Source organism: Mesocricetus auratus, unplaced genomic scaffold (genome assembly GCF_017639785.1).
Source record: "Mesocricetus auratus isolate SY011 unplaced genomic scaffold, BCM_Maur_2.0 Super-Scaffold_100010, whole genome shotgun sequence".
NCBI lineage: Eukaryota > Metazoa > Chordata > Mammalia > Rodentia > Cricetidae > Mesocricetus > Mesocricetus auratus.
This window is the reverse complement of record NW_024429194.1, coordinates 13,115,577-13,141,465: the sequence shown is the minus strand read 5'-3', so window position 1 is coordinate 13,141,465 and position 25,889 is coordinate 13,115,577. Positions and strand designations below refer to the sequence as shown.

The following is a 25,889-nucleotide window of genomic DNA, read 5'->3' as shown; positions in this document are numbered from 1 at the left end:
CTATTGTAATCTGACCTCGATTCTGTTGGGTGTGTACCCAGGAGTGGTACAGCTGCATCTTGCTGTGCTTCTAATTCAAGTGTAAGTGATCAGATACACATCCCATTTCTTCTAATTCAAGTGTAAGTGATCAGATACACATCCCATTTCTTGATGCTTTACAACAAAACTACAGAGCACTAATGAATAAAACAAACCTTTCAAAGTTGCCAGAGGACACTGTCAGAGCAATTTAGGGTTATCGCTGCCTTCTGGACACAATCAATGGGCACGATGGATCATTGGAATATTGTCAACTGTTCAGAAGAAAACAACTGTCAATTGGCAAGTCTATATGCAACAGAAAATCCTTTAAAAACCACAAGTCATGTATATTTTAGGACAGATAAAAATCAGGTATGCTTACCTAAAATATTATTATTATTGGAGGAAATTCTAAGAGAAGTTGAGACCTGGTGGAAAGCCTGTATGAAAGAAAAACTGGGAGCCAGGTGTTGGTGGTGCACACCTTTAATCTCAGCACTCGGGAAGCAGAGGCAGGCAGATCTCTGTGAGTTCAAAGCCAGCCTGGTCTACAGAGAGACTTCCAGGATATCAATACAGAGAAACCCTGTCTCAGGAAAAAAAAGAAAGAAAGAAAAACTGTGAGCAGAACAGAGAAAGAGATAAGCAGAAAATGGGTAAATATGAACAAACACCTACTAGACAAAATATTAACATCGTGGAATTAAATTCCTCTTAGGACACATAGTAATAGATGTTGAATGACTAAATTCAGTAAAAGCTTCCTGCAGTCCTTACTGTTTGATATGATCGTATAGAGAGACCTCAGAAATATTTCTTGTATTATAAATATGCTTTATATATATATGTATATATTCCTCTATGCATATTATATTTTACAACAAAGTAAAAGAATGTGTGGCCTTATTTAACCAACTTATTTCATACACGGTGACTTGTGGGCTTCAGTTTTGGTCCACAGAACCCTCGGTGCTCGGAAGAGTCTCCTGGATATCACCATCATGGCCTTCGCCCTTCCCCAGGGACTATGATCAGACGTCTACATTTGTCTACTCTCCAATTCACTCTTTTCCTTACCACATTCTCTTTTCTCCCAGTTCCTCAACTTCCTACCACAGAAACTAAAATTTTCTCAAAATTGGAATCCATCTCTCCTGTCCTAACGATGAAGCAGTAACTGCTACAATCTAAGACAAACTAATTCTTCCAAAGGATTTTATTCTCTCTCCTCTTTCCCATCCTTTTCATATAACATCCTTCTTTTTAGTAGACCCTTGGGTTTAGATGGCATTTGAACCTGAGCATGATAAAACACTCCTTTTTATTTTTTAACAGATATCTTGAAACATTTCCCCCAGTCTTTATCTTTACTCCCTCACTTCCTGGTCAATCTGCTAGAATTTAAAATATTTTTATGTCAGTTTTCCTTAGACCAGAGGCCATTGAAAATTATTGAAGAACTAAATAGCCCTTGTTTAGGTGGTGGATATCTACAAGTTTTTTCCTCTTCTGAGATGTTCAACTTCTCTTTCCAATATTCTGTCCTATGTATTTTCACCTGAGTGAAATTCACAAGAACAGGAGCAGTGTAGGATTTATTTGGATCTCCCTTGGCTTTGGCTTAGAAGTCAGTACTCTTTTTGTTGGCGTCTTACCTTTGCATCATTGTAACAGAATACCTGAGATAACTGAATTGTAAACTGAAAAGATTTGTTTGGCTCACTGCCCAAGGCTGGCAAATTCACACTTTTGGGTCTCAGGGGGGTGTGCTGGGTAGCAACGATATGGACAGATAACAGGGTCCATGCTTACTTTCATAGCCAGGAAATAAAATACAAAAAAGTATGAAGCCAGAGACCTGCCATTGCCCTTTAAAGCATATCCCAGAATGTCACTGTATACTGCAAGGCCTATGATGACTACTCTTCATTGACTTGATAGGAGCTAAAGTCATCTAAGAGTTGGGCGAGTGTTGGGTGATGTTTCTTGAGAAGGCATGAGGAAATGTCTGTTCTCCCAGAGCAGATCAAAGCAGTAACTCCGCCCACATCCATCTTGGTGAACCAGTGAGTTTGTTAGGGTAGGAGTAACTTGAAGGTAGCTGCATCCCTGAAAAATTTACCCTGGCCTGAGCGGTGACTTTCAAGAGCCGAGTATGTGGAACCCTCTGTTCCACTTGTAGGCAGTCTCTGCTGGACAGCCTCTTCTCCCCACAGATAACCTTTATATCCTCATGACTCTTATAGCTTTCTAAGCTTCCAGAATCTCATAAGCTGCCCGCCTCCCTCTGTGATGGATGTTTTAATTTAGAGGACACAGTTACATAATAGTGAGGCATATCTGGAGGGATGGTTGGATGCTGATACTTCCAGTGAGGTTTTGCTGAGTGGGGAGGACCCACCCTCAGTGTAGGTGTCATCCTCTCTGAGCGGGGGGGGGGGGGGGGGGGGCTAAAAGCATAAAAGGAAAAAGAGGAGAAAACAGAGGAGCACATTTGTCCCTGATTCTTGGCTTCGTGGCCCATGGTGATGGGAAATATTCAACTCCACCTCACTCTTCACCATCAGGACTGAATCTTCTGAAACTGTGAGCCCAGATACATCTTTCCTCCATGAAGTCGTTTCTGGTTTTGGCAATAGTGACACATAGCTAACTAAACACTGTCAAATTTCTTAAAGGACCACAGAACCTTTCAAATAGCACCACTATGGGTGCTGATCCCTTAAAATTAGTCCCTTTTGAGACTCAACCCAAACTGCACAGTCAGTCTTATCTCTGTGATTATTTTCCTGACCCCTTAGTTCTCTTGGTCACTGTGAAAGACTTAGCTAAATCCAATTGAAATTCCCTTTAAATTTCTTTTTCTTTTTTTGAGGTAGGATCTCATCTAGTTTAAGCTGGCCTCAGATTCACTATGTAGATGGTTCTGGCTTTGAATTCCTAGTCCTTCTGCCTCTACCTCCTAAGCTTTTGGAATACAGGTGTGCACCACCACACTAGCTGTTAAGTTTTTCTTGACATGAAGGTAGAGTGGGGACTGTTTTAACAATGAAGGTTACCAGTGGAGAGGGAGGAAGAGAGTAATAGAAAGTGAATATTATTAAAAAATATAGATATATGAACATGTCTAGTGATATTTGCAGTTATACATTAGCAAGTATAAAAATTCATTTCAAATCGACATGTTTTATAGATTTTAAACAAAACATGAAAGAATAGTTATGAAACAGATTAGAACCAATTAACCCCAACTTCAGAAGCTATGAAAAAGAGAAAAGGGTATAATTTCACACTTCAACTCCTGTGTCTAAGAAACTCTCCAGGTCTCCACAGAGGACTTTCTGCTTGAGATCCTAATATGCTAAAGATGATTTCTCAAGGGTGATAGCACTCTGAAAAGTCCTTGTTAACAGCAAATTAAAATAAAGCTGAAGGACAATACTAGCAATATAGCCAAATGTTGTAGTTTAATTCTATCATCAGGAAGAGAAAGGTCTGTCAGGATTCCAGGGGGAGGAAAGACTGCGCAGGTGAACACTAATTTGTAATGGTTTGTTAGAAGACCATTCACCCCTTGTCACTGCTGAATGGAGAATTAAAAAAATTCCTGGTTCCAAGCATTTACATGTATTTAAATACACATGAGGAAAATGACTTGCAGAAAAATGTTGCTGTTTGTGTGAATGGCACTGTAGCCTGATATTTCTGGCATTTCACACTTTATCTCTGATTTGTTGGTCGGTAAGTTGTGAAGGTCCGTGGAGGTGTGTGTGGTCTTGGGGTGGGGAGGACCGTCAGAGGCAGTGAAGGAGGAGGGGATGGGAGCAGGTAGGCCCAAACTGAGAAGACGTGCCTCTGAATGGTCCTTGCAGATTTACTATCTATCTAAGCCATCTCAAAGACAATTAGTGGCATTGATTTGGTTGTTATAAATAGGACGGTATAAAATGGGATGGGCTGCGGTTGATGGTAATGTATTGGTAAATTAAAATTCGGTGCCTGGTTGCCACCAAAGAAATTGCCTACCGTAGAAAGCAACATTAAATTAAATGATGATTTTATTGTTTCTAAGTACACCTAGAACAAGAAAACACAATATAAACCTTGATTTCCATCCAAGGTTACTGTTAAAATCTCAAGTACAGCAAGACAGGCAGAGAGAGCAGCTTCCCTACAAAGCCTCAAGCGGGTCCTTTGTACCCGGCGGCTTCCATGTCGTGCATGGGTTGCCCTAGTGATGAATGTCTTGCTTTGTGTGGTCTCAGCATTTTTTTTTTCTGGAGAGGGTGTTTTAATGAGAAGGTGAACAGACGGAGCTTCTTTTAGGACTGGGAAAGCAGGAGGGTCACTTCTGCAAATGCAGACACAATGCCTGCCGCCGTTCCTTCTCACGGAGCTCTGACAGCCTGGGTCTGTGCCTTGGTCCCCATCTCTCCCACTCTGTTTCCCTTCTCTCATCTCTTATCTTTTATTGCTTGCTTGGCTAGGTACTGTTTCAGAATGGTCTGCGGTCTCAAAACCCTGGAATCCCTTTAGAAAAGTAACCAGCCAGATCTCTCCCTCTGTCTCTCTCTGTCTCTCTGTCTCTCTGTCTCTTTGTCCCCCCTCTCTGTCTCTCTCTCTGTCTCTGTCTCTCTGTCTCTGTCTCTGTCTCTGTCTCTGTCTCTGTCTCTCTCTCTCTCTCTCTCTCTCTCTCTCTCTCTCTCTCACACACACACACACATACACACCCTACCTATCATCACTCAAGCCCAAAGAACTGAGTCTTCCCTTTCCCAGAAGGACACACCCCAGTTCCTTACACCTACCAATGTGGAGGGACTTTCCCTTCTCACCTTGACCCGCCCTCTAGGAAGTATGCTGCTGTTGTCCTCCACACCCTTTCTCCTTCAGGATCCATTATGAGGACAGGAGTGGGAGGAATGTCTGTAATTGCTATATTTTAGGGCTCACTTGGGGCTAGCTTTGATTGAACGTGCAGGGTAAACTCTGATTATCCATGCTAAGGCAAGGGGTAGTAATTCATACTGTGTGTATGTGTGTTTCCATCTGATTTTGAAATGGGCTATTGACTTTTTTTAAGCAATAGCAGGTGGTTTTACTTAGAATAATAATAGGGAAATTACTTTTGGGCTGCCAGAGTTTGCCTCTAGGTGACACGGCAGAGAGCAATGTTCTGCCACCCACTCCCCACTTACAAATACACCTGGAAGACTCCTGGTGCCTTCCACTATGTTTATTCCTTACCTTTTCCTTCTGTTTCCACAATGAACTACAATAGGAAAGAGGTAAGGGTTAGTTAACAGGTAGTTAGTTAAAGAGCACTGCTGTCCCATACTTATTCTAAGAGTCTAAAGTTCCAAACTAAGGTCACAAAATGACAAGTCTATGAGTGATGTTTAATATTTGTACAGAATAGTGCTAAGTTTCAGGAAGATTGCTGTGGTTACCGTGTTGATGGTACACAGTGTCATTTGCTGTGTTTGCTGTTGTATCCTCATTGCACAGGGGAGTGCTCAGTTAGTTTTAACAGGTGAAATGACCAAATGGTTGAAAAACATCATTCTCACTCCCCTTCTCTGTGCGTATGTGCGCTGACACGCCCATCCAGATTCTCCTATGCATTGATGATCCAAAATCGTGTCCTCAGGCTTGTGTAGCAGGCACTTTCCTGTCTGGGCCCTCTCTACCATCCTTTTCCTCTACTGTTTACTTAACTGTTTCATTTACACATAAAGTTATATGTAACCCGCCTTACAAACAGCAATTGGAGCATTCAGTACCGGGAGGGCTTTTCCACGAACAATCTTATTCCATGTCTGCTGTTTTGCACTTTGCTGATTTGCCAAAGTTTTCATTGTCTTTACTGAGGCTGCTTTTCTTGGTAGAGAAGTGACAAAGTGGTATGATGTTTGGAAGCCACTGCTACCACTACATCTAACCTGTCATGGGGTGGTGGTGTGTGATAATCCACTCACTGCATGGACTAATAGGAAGCTCACACCAGCTATGCTCCCTCCAGCCAATTCTTTTCTCAATAGATCTTTCATGTGTGCCACGTGAGTTGAGAAGACACTAGGAAGGAAAGGTCCGTGGTGCCTCTTTTCCTTTGTGACTTGCTCAGAGGAAGACGAGATGGTGGGGACACAACAACTGTGTGGCTTCTATTTCAACCTGCATAACCTGTCGCTCACTACCCAGCGTGTATTGTGCTTGGGTTCAAAGTTGGTTGCTTGGCTTTATAGAAAATCCAAGATTGAGAAGAAACCCTCTTTTACCCATTTCCCAAATGGATATTAGGAGGCCCTCAGAGCTCACTTCCTTCATCTTTAAAATATTCATTGCAATAATGTCTATTTCACTAGACAGCTTCTTAAGGGTTTGAAAAGGGGTTTCATTTTTTTGCACATGTGTTATGACCATAAACAGTTCTGTTCATGTGTACTGTGAGCAAGAATCATGGCAGACAACTTCGTTGCTCTGGATTTAGTCCTTACACCAATTTATTTCTCTTATTTAGGAAACAGAGGCTCATGGAAGTTAAATCATCTATTCAGTGTTACAACATTCCTGGAGTCCTGGGGAATTGAATCTGTATCTTCTCTGGGGTGTCAGGGCCTAAATAATTTAAAGCCATTTTAATAGCTAAGGCCCATCAAAGAAATATTACACCTGTGCGTATTGTAGGATAGGGAGCAGAAAACCGTGGTTTATTTAACGAAGTGGGCATCTTCCCTCCTTACTTCTTCTTAGATGCTGGCAGGGCTCAGCTGGAGTGATACCCGAGACCTTCTGCCTGTCCCAACCTGTGGAGGCTGCTATTTCATCATGCACAGCCCCCATTGCAGTATTGCTAAGACCTGGATATTTAGATGTATTTGAGTCTTTGTGTGTGTCACTCCCTCTCACCGTGAGGTATCCAGAAGGGACTTTCCTTTGTTTACAGATATGTCTTACACACACTAGCAGGAGGGAAGGAAGGACTCAATAAATATGGGGCTGATTTACACGGAAGAAGTCCAAGTATTGTTGTGTGGCTGGCAAGCCATCAACTGCCAGACTTCCAGTTCTTAGGGGACAAAGAGGTGGGGGTCGGGGAGTAAAAGTTGCCTGAGTCCCTTTCAGGGCTAGGTCTGCTTCATGGCCTTTTCGTGGGAGGAGAGAGCTGTCCTGATTCTCTTGGCAGGGAATGAGAGCTTGAGGTGCAGCCTGTGGCTGAATCACGTCCCAGCTCAGCTCTGCTACATCCTCATTAGCTCCACTTCATAGCTGGCCAGAGGGAAAGATTAATTTAGTGGCCAAGCTTAATAAATAGATGCCTCAGGTCTTACATTTCATGCAGCGCATTGAGAGGCAGGGAGCTCACTGAAGTGCCAGCTTCAAGATGTCAAGGGCAAACAGCTGGGCTTGGGGGATGCGCAGAGAGATTTCTGCTGAGTTTTGTTCCCTAGCTCATGTTGCAACCACCAAAACTGCAGCCATGACAAGAAAGAAATGTCGGTATCCATTAGCTGTGCAACCTAAGAACCGCGTTTGTGAGGCATCGGCACATGCGCAATTCTCCAAACATGCTGACCCATGTATCTAAGACACACTGTCAGAAAAATGGCGACCTTGTCATTGTATGGCACCTAACATAGGAATCTAGACGCTCTCCCTCCTAAAGGGTCTTGGCAAAAGTTTCTCCTTTGGGAGAAGCTTGGTTCCAGGTAGTTATCTCTAGAGAAAATGAAGTATGAGGTGTAAGTGAGTAAATAATGTTCCACAGTGGCTGACATGATCTGAGTAAATTCTGAGGTGGGTCCATGATAGCAGCACTACAGTGTGTGTGTGTGTATGTGTGTGTGTGTGTGTGTGTGTGAACATGTGTGTGCTTGCTTGTGTATATGAACAATTGAAATGTGCAATTAATACGGAACTAAAATTAAACTACTGGGTGAATAGACACTGGCATGCTAGAACAGCAGGGAAACATTAATATCAGATAGTTTGCTTTTAGGGGCTTAAGCCCACACTGCTTCACTGGGCTTCGTGTGTGTGTGTGTGTGTGTGTGTGTGTGTGTGTGTGTGTGTCTGAGAGTGTGTGGGTTTTTTTGTTGTTGCTGTTACTATTTCAGCCTTGAGGAATTATACCTTTTGCAGTTCATATACCTTCTTTCCCCAGTGTGGAAGGAACTTCTTCTTCACTTAATCTTGTCCTCGGGCCACCTACTCTCTTCAGGATCCCAGTTAATTAATCCTTCTCAAATGGGGCTACTCACAAAGCAGACAGCAACACGGCACAGGCACAGCTCTTTTCTGTGGGGCCTCCTCACCCCGAGGCTGTGGCTTTGGATGGAGAAGTACACGACCCTCACCCTTGCTCACAGTAACCTTGAGTAGGGTCAACCATTGCAATTGAGTAAGGTCAAATTGTTTCTTTGGTTCTGAGTGGAAGTTAGACACTGGGAGCAGGTGTCTTTTAAACAACCATCAAAGTGACAAAGCTTATTTTATTTCTGTTTAAAACTCAGGCATTGCTTTAGCATATGTGTTATGAGCTGTGCTAAAATATTTTCTTTCCTCTGTGTTTTTTTTTTTGAGACAGGGTTTCGTTATGTCATCCATAACCAGCTCCAACTCTCAATCTCTTGCCTGGGCCTTTGGAGTGATGGGGTTAAAGAGATGTATGCCCAGACCAGTCCCAAATGTATAATCTTGAAGATTGAGAAAATATTGTTTTCACTTCTATTTTCCTAGTGGGTTGAGAGTCACTGGCAAGAGTGTTCCAGGCAGACAACTGGTAAACCATGCTCCTTTACCCTGGCTTTACTGTTCACACATCATTGGCTTCTGGGCCTGTATTGGTTGTGTGCATAATCATTCTCACACATCTGTTAGCCTATTTCACAGGTTCATTTTGTTTTCTCCCTTTGAACATTAATCTTCCTTTGCATTGAATCTAATACCCTCTATCTCTTGGCTTAAAGGAAGTTCCTAGGCCCCTTTTGCTCATTGTAACAGGTGTGGGATGTACTAGTCACAACATCCTATGGTTTTTCCCTCAATTCCAGTGTGAGAACGAAGAAGAGAGGGGAAATATAAGATAGAAAAAGAGGGGGAAAGGACTATAGTTTAATTTAATTAAATCTTCTGTATTAGGAGCAACAGGTATTATCAGAAGAGTCAAAGCAGATACCACACAACACCAGAACGTATCCAGGGATCAACTATTATGCATTTTTTTGCCACTGGAAAGTCCATTTGATAAGAATTAATTTGCATACCACATTTGTTCATATCGAATTGTCAACTTTGATAATAGAATTATTTTCCATACTTTCAAAGAACTTCATGAAAATGCTATGTAATTAAAAATGGGAAATTAAACACTAAAATAATGCTACAAAGTATATCATTGACTTAAGTAATTGTATGGTTAGTCATATGTATCAGTGGTCATTGTTGTGATGTTATTTTACTGTTTTGATTTGTGGACATATTTATATTTATTGCATATTGTTAGTCACAAAATTGAGACACTTAAATGACACTTGATTGTAGGCCCATAGTGTCTATAGAAACAGGGTAGTAATTGGGTTGGTTTTGAAGTTCTGTTTGCTTAGCTTCTCCACTCTCTTAACCCAGATTTATGCTTCTCCAAGATAACTGATGCTGAGGGAAATGTTGCATATTCATTGTAATCATAATATGGTATTCTTTGATTAGATTGATGGAGGCAGGGGTGGAGCTGCAATTGGATGTGTTTTTGTCACCACTAAAGATAAATTCCTTATGAGATATATTTAGAGGTTTTGTCTTACAATGAATTTGTTTGAAATACAGAGCCTAGATTAGACATGTGAAGATTTTAAATGTTGCCTCTAGTTCTTCAACTTGGAATGCTTTTCCTTTTTTTGGAAACAAGGTGTTTGAAAAACAGCTGAGAATTGCAAATGTGCTCTCAGAGTTAAATATGTGTTGTGACTTGTTTCCTAAGACAATATGTGTGCTGCCAATGCTTGCGCACTTTAAGCTTGGGTGTTTGAATAACCCAAAGGTTCTTGACCTCTGTGTTAAAGATATGGTGAATTTACAGTTGATATTTCCAATTTCTGAAAAGCACCATTAGCGTTTCAAAGAATAGTGATGACATCAAGGCAAAGGTGGAGAGTTTGAAGTCAAGTTGACGAAGTGCCTGACTTGACTTGAAGTCATTCTGTCCTCAAGCACCTGCCTCTAAACCTTAAGATGCCCGATATCTTTGTATAAAGTTACTAAAATGAAAATGCAGCCTTATAGGAGTTGTAATATATGTAATACATCTGGGCACTCAGATTTATGTGACTGGTGGATACATCTGTCCTGGAAACTAGACTCAATTTTAGGTTTTTGGATCAAGCCAACTATGCTCTGTAGACGGAAGCATGACGGGACAGAGAGTTGCCATATGGTTCTAATTTTATTCATTTATTGAATCAATAGCACCAGTTCAACAGTTAGTACTCTGTGAAGCATATGGCCTATACATTAATATTAAAGTTAAGAAAAGACATAAGTATACTGCAGTTTTCACACTAATAGCTGTGGTAATTGCACAGTGGTGCTGCTCTTGTTTCTTCCAAGGACTCAGATTTTTAGACAGGGCTCTTCTAAAACAGTTGTGCATAGACCTCAAAACTTGGACAATGTTAAAACATGCTAACAGATCTTGCCAGCCATACAACTCAGCATTTGCTCTTTGAACAATTGTTGGCAGAATTCTGAGATCACATTCTGTCCATCTGAGGTCTTACACTCACCCTTCCTTATGACAGAGAGAGAACAGAGTGGGGAAAAGAGATACAAGAACACCAGTATCCTTACAGTCAGAAAACACGCACATTATACAGTAGTAGGAACTTGTCCCCCTTTATCTATTTCCCTAAACTCTCTAAGCACCAAATTACATGAGCACACTGTGTAGTTCCCAGCCCACCGTTTTTTTCACTTGTGAAGTTTTCAGCTTCAAATTCTTCTAGATTGTAAAAATGGCCACATATGTTTTATTCTTACATGTAAGTCAGGTCCCTCAGTGGCTAGATAACCTAGCTCAACGAGTGAGTTATCAGTCAGAGACCCTGTCTCAAAAACCAAAAGAACAAAGAAAAATGCAAGAAGGATGACAACCTGAGGCTGATCTCTGACTTTTAGAAGCAGGTGCACGTACATTCATGTGCACCTGCACAAACAGAGAAGGAGGGAGGAAGGGAGGGAGGGAGAGAGGGAGGGACGGAGGGAGGGAGGGACAGAGGGAGGGAGGGACGGGGGGAGGGAGGGATGGAGGGAGGCACACAGAGGAGTAATGAGTGATAGAACAGAAAAACCTTCATCTTTTTTCAGTAGCACTTAATATAGAAAGAAAATGAGGTGGAATCTTGCGCTGTGTTTCCTCAATTCTTTTCAGACTCACAGCTCAGGCTGTCCTCTACAGGAAGAAGACTGAGTGATGGGTGGGGAGAGATGAGGAGAAGAAGTTTGAGTGACAGGTGGGGAGAGATGAGGGGTGCTACTCTAGGGTACTTCCTAGACTCTTACCATGTTGAAAACATGGCACATAATCATGGAATCCTATCAGTGAACAATTCAGGTTTATAAGGGAGGGAAGATGAACTTAGTAATTTAAGTCTGTAAAAGGAAAATGAAAAGGTAGATTCTGGATTGGAGATCCATGGAAGGAGAGAGAGAGTCAATACTCCATAGGATGTAGAAGCCTTGGCAGCTTGGAGAACAACAGAGGCACAGGAACATCTCTGCTCTGGCATAGACATGCAGATGATTCAGTCAGGGTGTTTTGTTTCAAATCTCAAGCTCTTGGTCCAATTTGGTTTATGTGCCCACCCCTGATTTTGAGGATTTATGGTTTATTGACAAAGTCATCAATATCATGTAGCACCGTTTTTCACCAAGTGAAACACCCTGTCTACAAATTATCATCAATATTAGTTTGGATAGGAGATATCAAAAGGCTGCAAGAAACCCTCTTTTAAAAGAAACACAGTCATTCATGTGGGGATACACTGAGAAATGTGTTTTCTGATAACTTATCATTGGTTGGTATAGTAAAACTTACAGAGACCTAGATGGCGTATGTCAGTCATTCATCATATCTTGTAGACCAGGCTGGTCTTGAACTCACAAAGATCCTCCTGCCTCTGCCTCCCGGGTGCTGGGATTAAAGGCATGTGTGCCACCACCGCCCAGACCACCGTATTTATCGATACCATAAGGTAGGTGAGGCAAATGCTAGGATAAAATAAGATAATATATTACAGTAAAATTCTATTTCAAAAGCTTTTTAAAAGAAATTGGAGTAGAAATTGAAATAGCAAAGGGAGCTGGCACTGTCTGAGAACTTAGCAACTTCAAGGCTCTAGGTTCTCTTCCCACATCATCACATTAAAAATAAAAATAATAAACAATAGAAGACATAGTGTATTCAATGCATAAACCAATGCTGCATTCATTTATTTTCAGTCCCAAGTATTATGTGTTATGCATAATCGTAATGTTTTACATTTTTATGTGATTAAGAGCATGAGGGCATAGGAAGTGTGCCCACAGGAACAGCATCACAGACAGATATGTTACATTAAAATGCTTTCTCTATCACTAGGCAACAGGAGTTTTTCAGCACCATTATAACTGCTCAGGATTACTGGCTGTCGTCTGTGTGACTAGTTATGAACACAAGTTTTTGTTTTGTTTTGTTTTTGTTTTTTATGTGTGTCTACTTGTGTTGGCCTGGCAGGTCGTGGGCATGCAGGTCATGGGCACGCAGGCTTAAGCAGTGTTGTCACTGCCGCCTCTCAAGTTATCTGGGTCTCCTGCTGAATGTGACTGTGGCTAGTTTATACAAAATTTTAAAAATTTAAAGACAAAATCTATTGTGCAGTTCAGAAAACAAAACTGGGGTGTTTTTTGCTGTTGTTGTTGTTCTGGGTTGTTAAGCTTTTCAAATTTTGATGCTGAAGGTCACCCAGCCCGTCTCATTTTCCCTTGGGTTCTGGGAAATCTTGACGCTTTTGCTCAACTATTATATGCCCTCATAGCCTAGTGTTTCTGTTATGCGCCTTTCTGTGCTTTTATCCCTGATTAAATCATATTTAAGCCTCCTACACTACAGCCAATACAAGCTCCTTTGGACGTAGGAGGGCTACAAAGTAAACATAATTATTTGGTGAGGTGTTTGACTGAAATGTTTTTAATGTAGCTATAGTTGAATCAGTCCTGGGAAACAGTATGAGATATTAAATATCAACTAATATTAACATACCTAGACTGCTACTTCACATTGTGATCAGTCATTTTCTGAAATCTTACGACTTGACTTAATTTTGTTTCTGTCTCAGTTTAAAGTAATGGAGTACTTAGGCTCAGACCCAGAGGAGGTTCCCTGGTGAGCTTAGTGCCTTCCTTAGTGTCTCAGCAGGCTGGGGCACGGGCTCTCTCTGTTCAGCAGTGCCTTTGCTCCTGGGTGGCAGGGCAAAGATGCTCCCAGTTATCTTCACCTGCATTCAACAGTCCATTTGTATCTCTCAGCCCATACCTGATTGTGGTGGTTTGAAAACAAAATGACCTCCAAAGGGAGTCACACTAATGTAAGGTGTAGCCTTGTTAGAGTAGGTGTGGTCTTGTTGGAAGAAGTGTGTAACTGTGGAGGTGGGCCTTGAGGTCTCACATACCCTCAAGATACTGTCCAGTGTTTTAGCCCACTTCCTGTTGCCTTCTGTAACATCACCATGTCTGCCTGTATGCCTCCGTGCACCCCACCTCGACGACAATGGACTTCTGAAAATAAAAGCTGCCACCTCAGTTGGATGTTTTTTAATTACTATGGTCATGGTGTTTCTTCACAGCAACCGACCCTAAGATAGAAGTCGGTACCGGGGACTGGGGTATGGCTGTGATAGGCTTAACCATGCTTTTGTTTAGAGGAATTCGGACTTTGGTACTTTGTGTTAAGAAACCCAGGGGAATGTTTAAAATTCTGCTTAATGAACCACACTAATAGGAGCATGGAAGACGGTGGTACTGAGTGTGATTTGATGAATTGTGGGTGTGTGTGTGTGGGGCTGACTCAAGAGGTTTCAGAAGAGAATATTAACATGTGGCCTAGAGATTGTTTTTGTGATATTAACGTAGCTGCTTTTTGCCCTTGCCCGGAGAGTCTTCCTAAAGTGAAGACTTTTTGATTAATTCTATTTACAGAAGAAATTTCAAAACAGTCTAGTGGAGACTGTTGTGTGGCCACTAGTGTTAACTCTAATGAAGGTTATATAAAGAAGGAGAAACAGCATTTGAGGAGAAAAGCAGCCGCTAAGTCCTGTTTTCAAGGAGATACACAGATAAATGGAATAAAGGGAGGGGTGACCTCAGAAAACCCCTTTTTGCAAGAAATCAAAAGTAAGGTGAATAAATAGCATGAACATTGTTTGTTGAACTCTCAGGGAATACTGAATAAGCAAATGGCAAAGAGAAAACCCTTCAAGGAGGCAGGACTGTAGACTGACCACTGCAAACAGTGTGAGTGGATTTTCTAAGTTTCCCTGGTTGGCATTTGAACAAGAAATAATTTTGATTGCTGAGATCATGTTCCAGAATGCCCAGGTGTGCTCTCCCACCGTGACGTCTCAGATGGAGCATGCTCAGATGGGACCTGTGCAGCACTCCTTGCTGCCGAGACTAGTTTACGATTGCAAATGAGGTGGCTCTCTTTGGCTACTGTGGGAAATTTCACCCAATGGTCCTTGGCTGGCATCTTGCCCCAACCAAAATTGATGTGGTATAGTCTGTTGAGTCTGGGCCTGAGGCCAGCATGCAGAAGTATGATTCTCATGTAGCAGAGAAAGATGGACATAAGAGATACGCATTCCATTGTCTCTACAGCCACTGACAGGTTCTAAGATAGAAGAATTACACTAGAGAATGGGCAACAGTGCTCACGGTCTTCTCCCTGGCCTTCACACGGAAAGGAGATTCATTGAGCATTTGTGGAGCAATTCATTGTTTAATTAATTTGTTTGAACATATTTAAGTTCCTACAGTATAGTAGTATACTGGCTGTTTTTATAGGTCAGCTTGGCCCAACCTAGGGGCAGCTGAGAGGAGGGAACCTCAATGGAGAAAGTGTCTCCATGCGATCAGGGTGTAGGCAGACCTGTAGGCTATTTTAATTAACGATTAATGTGAAAGGGTACACACAGTCCATTGTGTGTGATGCTAAGCCTTGTCTTGTATCCCTGGGTACTTTAATAAAGCAGGCTGAGCTAGCTATAAAGGAGCCCTACACCATGACCTCAACATTAGCTTCTGACTCCAGGTTCCTGCCTGGCTTCCTTAGATGATGAACTGGGATCCAGAAGTGTAAGCAAATTAAGTCCTTTTCTCCCTAAGTTTCTTTTGATCAGAGTAAATGGGTAAGAAACGCTCAGGTGGAAAGTGCTACTTACAGAAAGATAACGATGTGCTAGGAAGCATGTGGCTTCTCCCAAGGATGCTAGTGAGGAAAGTCAGATTCTACGAGTGAGGCAGCAGAGCTGTGGGAAGGGAAAGTCTGGGTGAAGACGGATGGCTGACCTTGGTGGCCATGCTGTGACCGTGAAGAAAATCACCTCACTCGGAAACTAGTGATGAGAGGCACCTGCATAGTGATCAACAGGAGGGGAGTGCAGAGGGGATGAGCAACACTTCCTTCAGACTGGAAGAAGTGGCCCGAGCTTCCTTGTGGCCAACAGGGAGGGCAGCCCCACTTCTCCCAAGAGGTAAGGTGTCCTATGGAAAAACAAACCATGGATGCTAAGTCTCATGAGGCAACCAAGTGACAGGGCTGAGGAGTTTCCAGGAGAATGAGCTCTCTTCCTACACTCTGTCATCATCTTTCCCAAGGGTCTATTCACACAACGCTTGCAGTATCTATGACTTTATCCCTTAGAGAGGTTGCATGAGCAACAGGTGATGATTTTTCCATTCTGTATGTACAACTGCTATTAAGACTGGTGAGACATTTCCTCTCATCATGGGGTTGAAAAGCAGGCAAACTGTGCATGTTGTTAATTGAAAATATTACCGGTATCTCTGGGTTTCCTTGCATATTTGTTTAAATGCCTCCATAAGGCCAGTCATTGCCAAGCGATCTAAATTATCCACCCCTCCCCACCCATTCGCTCCACTTTCCTATTACTTCCTTTCTTTGAGCTTAGTTTTAAATTGTTTAACATGAATTTATTGAGTTGATTGCTTTCATCATTAGCGTATATATAGATGGATATATATAATAAATATAACAATAATAACTGAAGAACTCATGAACTTGAGAGGGAGTAAAGGGGACATGGAAAGAGGTAGAGGGAAGAGGGTAGATAAAAATGTCAGACTACTTCTGTATGAAAATCCTGAAAAAGTTTAAATTAAAAGCTGTTAAAATGTTGATTGGTTCTGCCCATGTTCTAAGTTAGTGATTTGTGGTCACATTAGGTTTATTTGTGTGGACATATCTAAGAAACACAAGTAATATCAGACTGTGAAAGACATTTTTGGAAGAAATGAGAACAAAAAGGGAGCAGGTAAAAGTCCATAGGGATGGTGGGCTGGTTAGTTGCGAGTTTGATAAAGGTTGGGGTCAGTTTGGAATAGAGAACCTCAGTTAAGAAAATGCCCGGTCAGATGGACCTGTAGGCAATACTGTGGGGCATTACTGAGTAATTATTGATGTGAGAGGGCACAGTCTCCCCTTGGCACTGCCACTCCTGGGCACTTGAGCCGAGCAAGCTATGGGGAACACATAAGTAGCAGCCTTCCTCCATGATTTCTGCTTCAGTTCGTCCCTTGAGTTTCTACCCTGGCTTTCCTCGATGATGGACCGTGATGTGGGAGCGTAAGGTAAGCAGATCCTTTCCATGATGCGGGAGCCTAAGCTAAGCAGATCCTTTCCGTGATGCGGGAGTGTAGTAAGCTAAGCAGATCCTTTCCATGATGCGGGAGCCTAAGCTAAGCAGATCCTTTCCATGATGCGGGAGCCTAAGCTAAGCAGATCCTTTCCGTGATGCGGGAGCGTAAGATAAGCAGATCCTTTCGGTGATGCGGGAGCGTAAGCTAAGCAGATTCCTTCCTCGCCAGTTGCTTTTAGTCATAGTGTTCCATCACTGCAGTAACGAACAAACTAGGACAGAAGCTTTCCTGGTGTCTTGCCACTGCACAGGACTGATTTTGTGGAAGGAGGAGGTATAAAGAATGGGGGTGGAGAAACAGAGACATCCGCAGTGAAGATTGGATGTCCGAGGTCCTAGTGTGGGCAGGTGGGATCCCCTGGCAAGTGTCACCCAGTGTAACTTCTTATCGAACCTAGTGCTCCCAGAACGGGACAGAGCAAATAAAGTGGAGCCCAGGAGCTGGGGTTGTCAGCCATTCTTCTCAACAGATCCTCTTGAGGGAATTCTGAGTGCCGTTTTTGTGGGCCTATATAGCCATGGAAAAATATTCTCAGAGCCTTTAACAAAGTCGTTTTGGGATTGGAAAGACTGCTCAGTGGTGAAAAGCAGTGGCTGTTCTTCCGGAGGATCCAGGTTTGTTTGGTAGTACCCACAGGGGATCCAAGACCTTCTTGACATGGCCACCAGTCACACATACACATGAAAACAAAACACCTACACACATGAAAACATAATCTTGTTCTTTCCTAAATTCTATTTAATCTGCTATTCAATCTAACCATTGAATTTTTAGCTTCAAGCCTTCAGACTCTCATTTTAGCACGAATATTTGTTTATTTTGAAATCTGCGGGTATTTTTTTTCAGAATTAGCCTTCCCTTATGCTTTCTATGCAAGCCATGTAATTATGCCTTGGTTTTTTTTTTTGGTTTTTTTTTTTTTTTTGGTGAGCTATGTTTTCTAATTCTTGCTCATTCTAAATTGTTCCTGAACATGTGCTGTGTGCCTTTTGGTTGTTTTTTTTTCTGATGCAATCCAGACTGAGTTACTGCTGTCTCATTCTCTAGCAATACCCTGGGCTCAGGATATATCTTAATTCTAAGCTGGGGAATTCCTGTGCCACTCCAGTGGAAGTGAAATCCTATGTGGTACAGCATTGGGCACTAGAGGTATTTATTTTTCCTGTTCAGGGAAGAGTGAAGCATCCTTTTTGTGGCAGATGGCTTGAGTTTTGCCAGTCTCTCTTATACAAGGATGCAGCTGTTTTAGAGTCCTGGGTTTACATAAGGTCTCAAGACAAACTTCTGCCTCATTTTCTCTTCTCCGGTCTCAGTCTTCATTAAAGCTCCAAACATCAGCACCAACCTCTTTCCCCATCCTACGCCATGTAAGGATGATTTTTGACGCTATAGTTTGATTTGATTTTCATTCCATTCACTGAAAATAAGGCTTTTCTATTTACAGCATCAGAGCATCAGAGAGGTTTGGTTGGTTTTGCTATCTATTCCCTTCTGCTGCTACCATAGGTTCCACGTAACTAACCTGCCATGTGTGATTCTTTTTAGTTCTTCAATTTTTGCAAGTTGAGCTTTTCAGAAGCAGATATTAAGGTAGAATTTGCCAAGGATTTATGGGATAACAAGTAGGATTAAACATTAGAGCAAGTAAAACTGTAATGTGGATAAAAGTGCAACCAACCTTTTGGGAAGCTCTGGAGAAAATACTGCAAGATGGTTGTAATGGCTATCCTTGGTTGCCAACGTGACTACATCTGCAGTTAATGAAAGCCCAAGTGGCTGGATATACTTGTGAGGATTTTTTCTTAATTAAATCATTTGAAGTGGGATATCTTAGATGAGTTTCTATTGTTTAGAAGACATACCATGACCCTGGCAACTCTTATAAAGGAAAACATTTAACTGAAGTAGCAACTTACAGTTCAGAGGTTCTGTCCATGATCACCATGGCAGGGAGCATGGTGGAGAGCATGACCACATGCAGGCAGACATGGTGCTGGCTACATCTCCATCAGAAGCAACAGGAAGTAAACTGAGACACTGGGTCATATCTTGAGCATGTATGAGACCTCAAAGTCCACCTCCACAGTGATACACTTCCTCCAACAAGGTCACACTTACTTCAGCAATGCCACACCTCCCATTAGTGTGACTCCCTCTGGAGGCCATTTTCAAACTGCCACATGGGAAAACCTTGGAGCAGGAAGATCCACCTTCAATGTAGACCACACCTTCTGCTAACCGTCTACATAAAACACATGGGAGAAGACAATTTGCTCTTTTTGCCTGCTTGCTCTCACTTCTATTGCTAGCAGATCAATTCTTTTTACTGGCATTAGATCCTCAGATGTACCAATACGAGCCTGTCTTGATAGACTTGATAGATCTTGAAAGCCACCATGGAAATCAGTATGGAGGCTTGTAAAAAACAAAAAGAGACCTACTATACAACCTTCTTAGACCACTTCTGGGTCCTCAAAGGACTCCAAGTCAGGTATATCACAGAGATACCTGCACATTCCTGCTTATTGCACACTGTTCACAGTAGCTGCTGTAGAACCCATGCGTGTGATTCCTCCGTGTCAGCAGAGTGACGGGCAAGGAAAATATGGTATATATAGAGAAGGAAGACTTTTCAGCTGTCAAGAAGAATGAAGTTGTGTCATTTGAAATAAATTGGATGTAACTGGAGATAACTACATCAAGACAGTTGAGCCAGCCTCAGAAAGACAAGTATTGTTTGTGATCCCTAGATTTTATATTGATATATAGAGTCTTGGCAAATAATATGACATAGAAGAAAAGTGAAACTGTCTAGGGGGACAAAGGAGACTAATGGAAGCAGTTAAGGGGAAAGGGGGGATGTAGAGGAGTATATCTTCAATGTAGGATACATATTTATATAAAATATCTGTATGTGACAGAGAAACATGGGCAATAAATATACAGTGAAAAAAACAAAACAAAACAAATGTCACTTTGGATTCTTTCATTATGAGCTACTGACTGACTGGGTATTTCTTTTGAAACATATTAGCAGCAGTTATTTTAGCATCTTTGCAATGCAATAATACATGCACAGATAACGATAGAGATTGCAATATTTTCATTTTTAATGTATAGGTAGTAGAAACAAAGGTGAATTTTCCAAGGTCTTAAGGTAAATTTGCCCAAGGACTGACTCAACTGTCAATTTCCATGTTGACGGATTCCTGATGAAACAGCAAAACATACACATGTGTTATCCCTCATGTGGTGTTTCCAGCTGTGGATTCTGCAGGGTGTTTGCTGTGGGATGACTTTGGCTGATTGCCCAACTGGCAATTCCCCCTTGTATCGTCTATGGATCTTAACCTTCAAGGATGGAGAGAAGTATGTTGAAGTGGAGTGCACACAGCAAAAGGGCGGTGGACGTTTGCAGGGTGGGGAAGGGCCCAGCCAGACTACATGAGTATGCACAAAGGTATACTTTACTGTAGTTTGCTCTTCCATGCACCCTAATTTTATTCTTGTTTTGCCTCACTAGAAAGTTCAGCTTTTATCCAATCAGCAACCACAGGCAGCATTATTTTCTACCAGAGAATACAAGAATATATTTATGGTTCATAAAATTGTACCTTACCGCCTTTTTTGCCTGCTTCTGCAGATAAAATAAGTGGTTTTGTGATGGAGACCATGGGAGCTAAGTGGGAGGAAAGAGAGAAAAGACGATTGTGGGTGAAGCAGGGGGAACACCTGGAAACATCTCCAGAGAAAAGACTTCCTCCACGAAAGCCAGGGTCCTTCAAGGAGCTGAATCCGGGGCAAAGGTGGGTAGCAGCAAACACGGCATGATTCTGAAGCACGTATGTTGTCCTCACCACAAAAGGGAGATTTTCCTGGGAGCTTTCATTAACATTCAAGGTGTGGAGAGAGGGCTATTCTTCCAGAGATCCCACATTTGATTCCTAGCACCGACATGGTGATGAATCACAACCATTTCCAATTCCAGTCCCAGGAGATCCAACTCCTGCTTCTTGCCTCTGTGAGCGCCAGGCATACAAGTGGGACACACACAAATTACCTCCACACATGAAATGTATAATAATATTTTAAAATTTTAGGTGAAGTACTGGGTCTTAGAAGAAACATTTAAAGAAGCAAAACAAATGAAAAACTAAATAGATACTGTCTGAAAATAATTCCTGAAGCAATCAGTATAGGATGAGGGATGAAAGGGAAAACCACTTCAAAGCACTCTCCTCCAGAGAACATCAACACAGAGAGGCAGGGAGGCTTTGGAGCCGCAGGGAGATGTAACCTACTGAGCATTAGTGGAGGAAAAGGCTTTGGAAGGATATGAGCCTTGTTTGCATATTTTCTGGAAAGGTGTCAGGAAGAGTGCATGCAAGGCTTTGCCCAAAATAGGTCATTTGAGTGAAGAAAATATTACTAAGGAACTGGCCTGCTTATTGACTTTTATTTAATTCTTGTAGAAGAATGCACACATTGGCAAGAGCTTTGGGGAAAAATGTATCTGATTTCTAACCACAAGAAAAGGCAACAGATTCCAAACCAAAGCATATTCTTAGATTGATCTTTCATAGCGCCTTAATTTAGCCTGCTGGAGACATGCTTTTTGCGAGTATGAAATTATTTAAACCTTCTAAGGAAAGCTTTCTGTCTTAGCAGTAAACCTGGAATTTACTGCAAAAAGTCTCTCTACTAATTTGTCCAAGGAACTTCTGCTTTTTAGTGCATGTGTTCACAAAGGAACTTATTGTGGATGGGGTGCTGAACTTGTCCCTACATACCCAGCAAATTGTATTACTTCCATAGTAAGTACTAGGGGATTTTTTTCTTTCTTTACAAAAATAGGAGTTCCAAAGCCCCAGAGCTATATAAATCATCAGGGACATAGCTAAAAATTTAATGTTGAATATAAAAGCAAGTGGCAGAAGGATATGTACAGTGTATTATTTCTGGATACATATATTTAAGTATAAAATTCTGAAAAACTCATATATATTATGTTGCTTGCTGCCTGGTGTAGGGAATTGCCTTCGGGCAGAGAGTAAGGAGGGGAGTCAGGAAAAGAGGCTGCTGGTTGCAAAAGGAATCCAGTTCTCTCCTCACGTCAATGTCTTCCCTATCTCCCCCCACTTTTCCCTAAAGAATGTGAACAAACTGCATGTGTAGTTTTATTTAAGGCCATAAACATCTATGTTCTATGGAAAGAAGAACATTAGGCAAAAAATGTATATGATGTGCACACTTCATACATCTTCATGTTAACTGTATAAACCGCTAATGATATGGCATACATTGATCTACCAGTGGTGCTCAGAAGACATAGACGAAGATAAGGATGACAAACAAATCTCATCCGGATTTGAATGGTCAGGACAAGGATGAGGATGTAGAAACATTTGGGACAGAGAAATAAAGGCGAGGAAAAGCCAAAAGAGGCTACTGGCATAGGAGTTGTGAGAGGAGAGAGTATAAACCCTCAATAGCATCCAGTCATTGCCAGTTTCTCAGTTCTTGTCCTTGCATTACTGTGTCAGTCAGACTGTTCTGTCAGCATTTTGCAAGACAAGTAAGTCGAAGCATGTAACTTTAAAAAGTTTTAATTTGGAACTAATTTCATAAACTTGTGTTGGTCTTAAGTGTAAGAAAAGAGGGTTTGCCGCACCAGTTTCATATAAGCGTGTGACTCATAAATTCGACTAAGCGTTCTTTGTGTGTCTGCCTTTTCCTTTTCAGTACATGGCCACAGAAGGCCCTGGCTCTTAGACAGTAGGCACATGACCCACCAGAGGAAGCTTTCATTTGTGACACAGACACCAGCAACACAGGAAAAGACACTCTTGTCTGGTCAAAAGGCAGCTTTTGTCTGGAAAGTTCCCCTCTAGCAGTACAAAGACCAAAGCAAAAATATTAATAGGAGTGTCCAGGGGAAAAAAGTCCTAGATTCTGTAACTGCATATTGATCTATGGTGTCACTCCGTTTCAGTGTTAAAAGGAAGCCACATATGTGATCCCTTGTACAGGGCAGGCTGGTAGCAGGGAACAGATCACATTTAACCCTTCATCCTGTGCTAGGCCCATTCCCATCTGACAACAGTGTCTAGAATAAAAACGGACAGGACAAAGGAAAGCTGCTTCTATCCACTGTTGTCTACTGGGCCATTTGCTTTCAGTGAATAACGCGCTTGTGTTGGATATAGAACTGGGTGAGGTAGGGGTGAGAAGTGACAGCGTCCAAAGAAAAGGAAAAGGCCAGCAAGGTCTAGTGAGACATTGCCTTTCTTGGCGCGTTCTTAGTCTTGTTACAGCGCTCAGGGCCCACATTGCTGCTGCGCTGGTGCCCTTGATTGTCATCTTTGTAGTGAGAGTGGAAAGTCTGTGCTGCCATGGAGAGCAGGAACAGAGCTCTTCATTGGAAGTAGTGATAAATCTGAGAACATCTTCAGCATGAGGTCCTGCTTAGTTTTTATGTTCAGCAGAATTTTGGGATCTAACAGAAGGGTTTTGAAATATAAGTGTTCATATGATTTCTTGAAACCAATTAGAGGCTCTAAATATATAGACACATCTAATAATATGAGTTCTCTGGCAAAAACAAATAACAGGTTTTATTGATAAGCAGAGGGCTGGACAGGAACTCTAGGCCATTCTGGCTTTAATAAAACATTAAGTGGTTTAATTAAATCATTTATTCCACCCTTGGTTCCATTTTTCAAAAGACAACATAAAAACCAAACATGTTCTTTTTTTAGCTCGTTCTCTTTCCTCTATAATTCATTAGGTTAAGTCCATAGATTGACTGGCTGTTTGGTCGTAAAGCACTTGGTGGCCATTTCTTGAAGCAGGATGCAGGCGAGTATTGATCTAAAGGTAATCTCCTCTTTATCTTTTCATAAAAGAGGTAGATAGGACTTTTATTTTAAAGAAAAGTCCATAAAAGGCATGTGCATACAAAATTTATATTAGAACTGCCCAACCATCTTGATATATCATTAAAATAATTTTAGCTTTTTTGTATGGGAATTTTCTGAAAGGTTTAAGCAATCTAGCATGCATATATGGTAGTTTAAATTAATTTTTATTTTATGAAACTTATCCATGAAACTTTTTTTTAAAAGAAGAGGACTTATAAAAGAAATTAACACTAACACATCTTATCCTCTTTACCCTCATCATCCTCCCCACATCCTAGTCTCTGGGCTACTTTGGGTTGAGTATAGATCTGTGTATATTATGATCGCTCAAGATCAGGTTAACTCGGGATTCATGTTCTGAGCATTATTAATGGGAGGGGAGGCTATGGATGTGAGAATGAAGAATAAGAAATGTGAGGTAGTACAATCAGTGACTCAGTGTCATGTGATGGCTATTGCACAGGTGATTAGCACCCCTGTCACCTTGATGTGGGACTTCTGCGCGTGGGCTATGATGAAGGAACCAGCCATAAGCACCATGTGGATGGAAGATAAAGTGATCTGCTTGCCACTTTCCTGTCTCCTGTTTCCTTGATGTCATAGATCTTGTAGGATTGGCCCTTCTGTGTTTGGAATTGTGTCATCTAAGCCTTTGGTAAGAGTCTCTACATGTTCAGTGTAATTCTTCTGAAAAATTTTCATCTGTAGTCGGTTGAATTTTTGGGTGTGGAAACTAGAACAGATGTCTGTAGCCCTTAAAATTTCCTTATTTTCATCTCTATGCTAATCAAGTTGTATAACAATTTTTGTTCCAAGTCAGTGTGCATTATTGTTACTAGGCACATTATATTTTTGCTAGGTTAAAAGGCTCAGAAATAATATAAATTCTTCCTCGTATAATTTTTATTTTTTTCTCGGTTACTATGGTTTTGTAAGTATTTAGGAAAGTGAAGGTTGAAGAACAAAGTGAAGCCAGAGGATGAGGAGGAGTTCTATATAATGCTGGCCTCTAGACATGACATCACTATTGCACTCATCAACTCACAGTAACTGTGAGTATATTTTTCCATTACAGTTTGCGATGATCGTTTCCCTCCAAATTCCCACATCACCAGAGGGTCTATAGATACTGTTATCTTCCCCCCAGACCACTTTCTTGGAGCTGTGAGTCTGTCTATATTAATCTGGACCATTAGTTTTCCAGCTCAATGGTAGAGAGTCCTTGGCTTCAGGATGCCATAGTGGTTGCTCTTGATTAAATACCCTTGCTTTGCTTGATTAAACCTTCCAGAGAAAAGTGTGGTGGGAATTTATACTTCCCTTATGGCCAGTCTTCCTCTTATCCTCAATAAATAGACGGCAGTACTTCATTGCCTCCGCACAGTTCTGCAGGGTCACTGGCTGACTTGGGCCAATGAATTATGAGTAGGAGTCATATGCATGTACCATTGGTCAAAGCAATTTCTTTCTCCATGGAGGAAGCCACGTGCTGAGAATATTTTAAAAATATCCTGAATTGATAAATTCAATAGAAGTCTTTAACTTTGTAGCCTCTCCTGGGGTCTAAGAGATAAGCTTTTCAGTATTAAGAATTGATAGGAGGGAGAGGGAACTGGGATTGCTATGTAAAATAAAATTGTTCCTAATTTAAATAAAATTTATAAAAATAAATTTAGTTTTGGCATTGCTTAAAACCTGCTGTTTCCCAGCTCATGCACAGGGTATCTCTGATTGGTAGTTTGGTTAGATAAGTCTGAGGCTATTCTGATTTCTATTGGGTTGGATGAATCCTAGACTTTCTGAGTTCTCATACCAAATCTTCTATATCTTGTGTTTGGAAACATTACAATGCTATGTCATTCAGTGGGTTTCTTGTTCTTTGGTTGTTGGTGGTCATTTAATCTATTCTGATATATGTCTACCTATCTATATATCTGTCTATACTTACATAGATATATAAAGAACATCATCTCAGAG

At 41.4% G+C, this 25,889-nt stretch overlaps 1 long non-coding RNA gene across 1 annotated transcript in view; it reads left to right on the top strand.

Moving 5' to 3' along the window:
* The window catches only part of LOC121142729, a 31,927-nt gene extending 6,459 nt beyond the window's left edge, over positions 1-25,468 (top strand). Inside the window, exons 2-4 of the long non-coding RNA XR_005879783.1 lie at positions 20,636-20,798; positions 23,780-23,868; positions 24,376-25,468. This is a non-coding gene — a long non-coding RNA (uncharacterized LOC121142729). The remainder of the gene's footprint in view (positions 1-20,635; positions 20,799-23,779; positions 23,869-24,375) is intronic.
* Positions 25,469-25,889: the final 421 nt, after the last annotated feature.